The sequence below is a fragment of the Tachysurus vachellii genome, chromosome 11, assembly GCF_030014155.1.
Source record: "Tachysurus vachellii isolate PV-2020 chromosome 11, HZAU_Pvac_v1, whole genome shotgun sequence".
Lineage (NCBI taxonomy): Eukaryota > Metazoa > Chordata > Actinopteri > Siluriformes > Bagridae > Tachysurus > Tachysurus vachellii.
Genome location: NC_083470.1, coordinates 17,452,295 through 17,459,199, shown reverse-complemented (window position 1 = coordinate 17,459,199; position 6,905 = coordinate 17,452,295). Strand labels below are relative to the sequence as shown.

The following is a 6,905-nucleotide window of genomic DNA, read 5'->3' as shown; positions in this document are numbered from 1 at the left end:
AAATTCTAAACATGCAGGGGTAACTGATAGGGTCTGCAGATCTCCTACTCTTTTAAGGGAGGCCAAGGCTAGGAGCAGAGCTGTCTTCAGGTTCAGAATTTCCCAGAGGCTGACTCAATGGGCTTAAAGGAAGTTTCCAGTACTCATCTAGGAGGGAGACTAGGTCTATGAACCAAACGCGAGCGGGCCAAAAAGGATACACTAGAAGGAGGTGGATTTAATCATGGCACACTCTGGCTAGGACTTCAGGGAGCAGAGCAGGGCATCCAGGCCCAGACTGGCTGGTTGAGAAATGGAATACCATAGTGAACAGTTCATCAACTCTTTGGAGACAAGGAGATCCTCTTCCACCCAGCCAAAAACCTGCCAGATGCGATCTACCACCTATGGGTCAGAACGACACTCCCTAAACCTCAGCACCTGTTTCAACAGGAAGTCTGCATCCCAATTTACATGTGCTGGAAAGAAAATTTAGTGAAAGAAACCCGGTGCAGAATCTGCTGCGCCAACCTCCTAAAACATTCCTAGGAACCCTAGCATCAGGATTCCTTCTTAGCCCATCTGACAGAGATGACAGGCCTAAGCTCCTCTCTCATCTGATTGGCCTGGGTTGACTGACTGGTCTCCCCAGACTTTGACTTCTCTTTCTCTTTCAGCCTTTGTTAATTGTGGCAAGGGATAAATTCCCTGAATGCTGCAAACTGGCATTTGACCTCCTGGTGCATGTTGATGACAATACTCAGAGTATTGCCAAAAAGGCAAAATTGGGGTGTCTAGCTCTGTCCTTAAGCCCTGTTAAATTATGCCACAGGTGCCTCTCCATGGCAAATAACGCAGCCATAGAACGGCCTTTTGCAAAGGCCATCTGCTTTGTGGCATGGAGCATGAGATCTGTGGCTCAGTGGAGCTCAGATATTGCCTTGGGGTTCAATCCCTTGCCACAGTTGAGCTCTTTAAACATGTCTACATGGCTTAGAAAGAACTACAGGATTCTGCAAAATAGGCAATGTAGGGGAGAGATAGCTCGCAAGATTCTACATGGACAACAACGTACCCTCTTCCTGGGTGGGAAAAATTGCAGAGCAAGCTCCTAAATGCAAAATGGGGATATTGGTATCAGGGAAGAGGAGAAAAGAAAGGGAATGTCCCATCTCTTGTTCTGCTTCTGCCAACTCGACCTGCAAACCCCAGGAAGCCATTGCATTGCTTCGGTAGTCATGGGACCCGAGCCACAAGGTGCAGAAACTTAGCTGGAAAATAGCCACAAAAAAGCTGGAAAAACACTTAATTTTATCATAAATAAATACTCCATGAAGGTAAGAAAATAATTATTAACAGATCCATATGCAAAAGCTTAAAACAGACAGTACACTGTAATGTAGATTGTGCATTTTAAAAAGATTTAAAGATTTATAGATTTAAAATCTATACTGCCCTTAATTTGGTGGCAATAATAAAAAAACAATAAAAATGATTATAGGTAATCACTTAGCTAGTTAATAGTAGCTGAGTCAGACATGATTCAAACTGTAAGACAACAGTAAAAAACATATTTGTGGCAAATTATATATTTATCAACAATTTAGTCAAGACAAATTGCGGAAATCAATCCAGATAATGAATGAGGACACTTGAGACACTTGAGTCTGCATATTTCTAATGCAAACAGTTTGCACCACAAAAAAAAAAAAAATAAATAAAAATGGTTTTAACACACTGCATAGTTCCATATAAATTGTATAATTTTCCATTACAATTTAATTATACTTGTTACATTCTACACAGACTACTATTCAGTACTATATGTATATTATATTATTAAAATATGTCTCATATTTTGCAATTTTTTTATTTCTATACATTATAATATTCTAATATCTCTAATATCTCAATTTCTTTATTGTCCACTGTTGGGGACGAGTAATTAGAGTAAACCACATCACTACATTACATTACATGTATGATTTTACCAAATAAAGAATTGTGATCCTCTATAAGCAAAGTACAGTACATTGGATGAAAGAGGGGGTTAGAAACACTTGGCTCTCTTTTTGACATCTGATGTTTACGTTAGACATTTTGGCAGGCTATATTGTCCTTTTTTTGGAATGAGAACAACTAATATTTACACAGCTTATTATTTTCTATTTTATTACTAACAGCAATACGTATTCATGAATAATGAACATGAATTAGAGAGTCATTTGGAATTCAGCTGAGCTGCAAACCTTGAGTCATTGCCAAAAAATGACAGACTGCTGTCCTCTAGTGGTCAATGTATTACTTACACTTTAAATTCTGAAAATAACGTAATTAAAGGTCTCATATTTTAACGGAAAATAATCAGGGGTATATTGCATATATAATGCATTTTATAAGGGATTAAGTAAAAAGTAAATGGCATCAAACTAAATTAATTTTCTTCCAAATTAAAGAAGAGTCTAATCAACTACAGAATAAAATGAGAGTAAAAATAAATATATAAAACGATTCTGGGTTTTTATTTCATTTAGTAGAAACCAGTCACAAGAAAGGGACTGATTGAAGGATTTTTGTGTTAATTTCAATTAATTAATTGCGAATAGGCCATTTTGATTCTTTCAGAAGAAAACATAAGCTTGATACATGCTTGGATACATTGAAATCTATTTACCTCAGCTTGTATAATCATAGTGTAAAAAATAAGAAAATACAGGCAGATGCAAGTATAGAATTATTATGAATAGAGTTCAATGTTATCGATATGCAAACTGAAATATTAAAGAAACAACAGAATAACATAATGTAAATCTAGCAAATACAAAAGGGTCAGGCAAAATTCACAAAACCTAAATTAAAAACAAAACAAACAAACAAACAAAAAAACATTTATTAACTACAAACAATGTCAAACAAATGCTCAGAAAAGGACTAACATAAAGGGTACTACACTCTAAGCCCATACAGGTTGATTCAACTTAAAAAATGTATGGAAACTTTGTAACAGTGCTAAGAGTCTGTTCCATGTTTTAAGCTGTAATGTTTCTCCCAGCCTCTGGGGGAGGTAGAGAGCTCTCTAAAGGAAGTGTTAAAGGAAGTACATCACTGTACTCTTTTTAAGAGAGACAAGTTAGAGTGTCCCAGCATGGCTTTGGGTGTTTGCTCAATGTGGTCTTATGCCTGAAACCCTATTTTGAGGAACAGCATTGTTCTACAATTCAGTGTAAGTGTATAAACTGTGTTATTCTATGTTTGTTATCTGGTGAAGTGCATATTGTGATTTGTGTGTTTTTGTATATTTGTTCAGAGGGTTTTTGTTTGACCTCATCGTACTATAAGGACTCTTCACTGGACTATGGTTTGATCTGGTTCCACAACTTTGATTTCTACCTGGATGAACTCTTGGATACGGTTGGAGACAATTTATGTTTCACTGTTTTTCCTGAACTTTAACCATCTTCTGACATTCCCTTATTATCGGAACTGTTTGGATCACTGAGACATTGCCTATGTACCTGCATTCAAGCAGGATAGGACTGAATTATGCTAATGGGAAGTTGTAAATGTTTTCTGTTTATTTAAATGTAAATGCTTTACTGTTGACGTCACTGTTTGTGTATATATATATATATTAGTCTGGGGTTGTCTCACAAAGCTTTAATACATCACTGTACTCTTAGAAGCAAGAATCCTCCCTTTACTTAATGTGACCCAAAAACTAGGGTTACAACCCTAAAAAAATAAATTTTTGTAAAGTAGAATGTTCTGTTGAACAAACAAGACATTTTACATTTAATGTACTTAACATTTAGGAATAATTGTGTTGAAAAGTGATTCTTATTTGCACTAGCATAATGTTACAATAACTAAAATTTAGCAGTTTAGGTAACCTACTTGCTTTAGTAGACAAAATTAGTTAGATATTTGTTGTAGAGTTTACACTATACAATAAACAACAAAAATGCAATTATGGGATTTATTTGAATTTACCATTTATTTAAATTCAATTCACTTTATTATTATAAAAGAGTAACAAAAACAAAATGTTTTTTCTTCTACATTGCATTATTACATACTTGACAGACCCTGAATAGGCCCAGTATATACTCTTACACTGAATACTGCATAAACATTTCCAAAACTCTGAACAGGAGAAGCCTGGACATGAAAATACAGTTTGCTAAGACATAAAATTTTAGCTCTCTAATATTTTTACCTTTTGATTGAATAACTTTACTTTGATGAATAACTTTTGATAAAACTTGTTTCAGTTTAGTTATTTGCATGTATGATTTGGGATGTTTTGGCCGTTATGTACACAAAAAAGATCTGTATATGAAATATTAAATTAATGTGTTTGTCTGACTTTTAATCTTATTGCATTTTATTAAAAAAATATTCAAAATGACATGCACAGATATACAATGATTAAATGAGATCATTTAAGTTTTAATGCTGCCATGTCAGAAACATTCATTCATCTTCTACCGCTTATCCGAACTACCTCGGGTCACGGGGAGCCTGTGCCTATCTCAGGCGTCATCGGGCATCAAGGCAGGATACACCCTGGACGGAGTGCCAACCCATCGCAGGGCACAGACACTCATTCACTCACGCGATCACACACACTAGGGACAATTTTCCAGAGATGTCAATCAACCTACCATGCATGTCTATGGACCGGGGGAGGAAACCGGAGTACCCAGAGTAAACCCTCGAGGCACGGGGAGAACATGCAAACTCCACACACACAAGGTGGAGGTGAGAATCGAACCCCGACCCTGGAGGTGTGAGGCGAACGTGCTAACCACTAAGCCACTGTGCCCCCCTAGAAACAAACAATACTTACAAAACATGCTTTAAAGAACTCAGTTGGGTCATCACCAAGTATTACTGGAAGCACCCTTATAACAGCACATCTCATGTCAGCAACGTCTGAAGTGGTGGCAGAGACAATGCTGTTTCAGTTACCATCAAAGGAAGAAGATTTCTATCAATTATTCCTCTCTGTTTTGCTTAACAGTCTTGAAGCAACTTCAATATGATACTGACATTAACATAAATTTACAAACCTTGGTTTGTTGAAGATGATCACTGCACTGTGAGACCTCTCTTTGACCCGAAGATCTGAATCAACTGTGGACTGTGATGATCAAGAGCCATAAAACTCCTGTTTAAGATTCCTCCCAACAACTGTGCTAAATTCTTGGTACACACAAAACAGTACCCAAAAACATTTGTTAACAATAGGAAATTCTGATGTGTTCATTAAGTTTTTAAACAAGATATAAAAATAGGTATTTCACATTACCTGACTTTCTAAAAATAGCCCTGGCCAACACTGGAGCATATGACTTACTGGGGCCTTGTCAATTACAACTTCTTTTCTTCTGAAAGATAGCGTCAGGTCCATCTTTGCACTGATAAAGACTGCATTCATTTTTTTTTATCATTTCATCCACCAAATCCCATCTGCATAATTCAAGGCTGGAGGCATCCTGCCCATCTGGAACATCAGGTAGGTAACTAACTTCTCCTTTTCTTGGTTTCGTAATGTTCTTGTTAGGTGGTTCACAACTGGCAGAAAATCACCCTCTTTTCCCAGCATTAACCATAATTTCTGTGTCCACGACTCCTCATTTTTGACCTGTAATTGCCCATTTTGTCTTTTAAACTGTTAGTCCATCCACAGTATCCAGAAGGTGATCCTGGTTCTTGAAGGCATGGGTGAGCAGCCACTAATGCCTTAGCAACATCATGTATATCCAAAGAGGTAGGGTAAGCTTTGAAGGAGCATATGTTCTCTGCCAGCTTCTGAAGAATGTCATGTTTCAACTCCATTGTCACTTTTAAGTGTGTTCCATCACTCAAGGAAATTAAATTTGCTTGACTGAGCCTATACTCTACGTCAACAGAACATTTTGGAATCAAATAGACTTCAGGCCAAGCTATTTTCTTTTCCTGGGTGATCTAAAGATCAGTATTGTATCTGCTGTGCTTGGAGTATCACTCATTATTTCACTTGATGTCTGGGTGTCACTTGATGACAGTGGCATCAGTTCAATCAAAGGGAGGAGCTCTGAAAAATCAGTCAAATTACAAAGTTCATTATTAAACTCTGGATCTTGAAATTGCAAAATAAAGTTATACTTCACTTCCTACATACTCTGGGCATTACAAGAGGAGAGTTGCACATAACATATGACTTGTTTTGCTGATTCACAGACATCCATTTTTTTTCACAAGATTTTGAAAATATGTTGTTTTCTGCCACCACCTCAACAACCTCTTGCACAACAGACTCACCTGTATTTCCTAAGTGTTTTGCACAAGAATGTAAAGGCTGTTCTTTAAAAAGTGGCTTGGACAACTGAACTATTTGGCAAAGCTGTTGAATTACCTCTTGAACAGAGATCTCTGGTATATGAAGGATTTTTTGCATTTTTAAAAAATCCTCTTCTTTTGGCTTTTCCCTTCAGGGGTCGCCACAGCGAATCATCTCTCTCCACCTATCCCTATCATCTGCATCCTCAACACTTGCACCCACTAGCTTCATATCCTCATTAATTACATCCATATACCTCCTCTTTGGCCTTTCTCTTTGCCTCCTGCCTGGCAGCTCCATGTCCAACATTCTCCTACCAATACACTCACTCTCCCTCCTCTGAACATGTCCAAACTATCTTAATCTGGCCTCCCTAACTTTGTCCCCCAAACATCCAACATGAGCTGTCCCTCTGATGTACTCATTCCTAATCCTGTCCAATCTTGTCACTCCCAAAGAGAACCTCAACATCTTCAGCTCGGCTACCTCTAGCTCTGACTCCTGTTTCTTCTTCAGTGACACTGTCTCTAACCCATACAGCATGGCCGGCCTCACCACTGTCCTGTACACCTTCCCCTTGATTCTCGCTGATATTTTCTTA

General features: G+C 37.6%; 2 long non-coding RNA genes across 2 annotated transcripts; one reads left to right on the top strand and one right to left on the bottom strand.

The window, feature by feature from the left end:
- The first annotated feature begins 3,062 nt into the window (after positions 1 to 3,062).
- Positions 3,063 to 4,387, top strand: LOC132853655 (uncharacterized). The gene is made up of 2 exons (XR_009649190.1): positions 3,063 to 3,202; positions 3,287 to 4,387. It is a non-coding gene; the product is annotated as an uncharacterized LOC132853655 (long non-coding RNA).
- A 62-nt stretch (positions 4,388 to 4,449) lies between these two features.
- LOC132853656 (uncharacterized) lies at positions 4,450 to 6,275 on the bottom strand. Its single transcript, XR_009649191.1, has 3 exons — positions 5,291 to 6,275; positions 5,052 to 5,184; positions 4,450 to 4,914 (listed from the first exon to the last, which is right to left on the bottom strand). It is a non-coding gene; the product is annotated as an uncharacterized LOC132853656 (long non-coding RNA).
- Between the last annotated feature and the right edge of the window lie 630 nt (positions 6,276 to 6,905).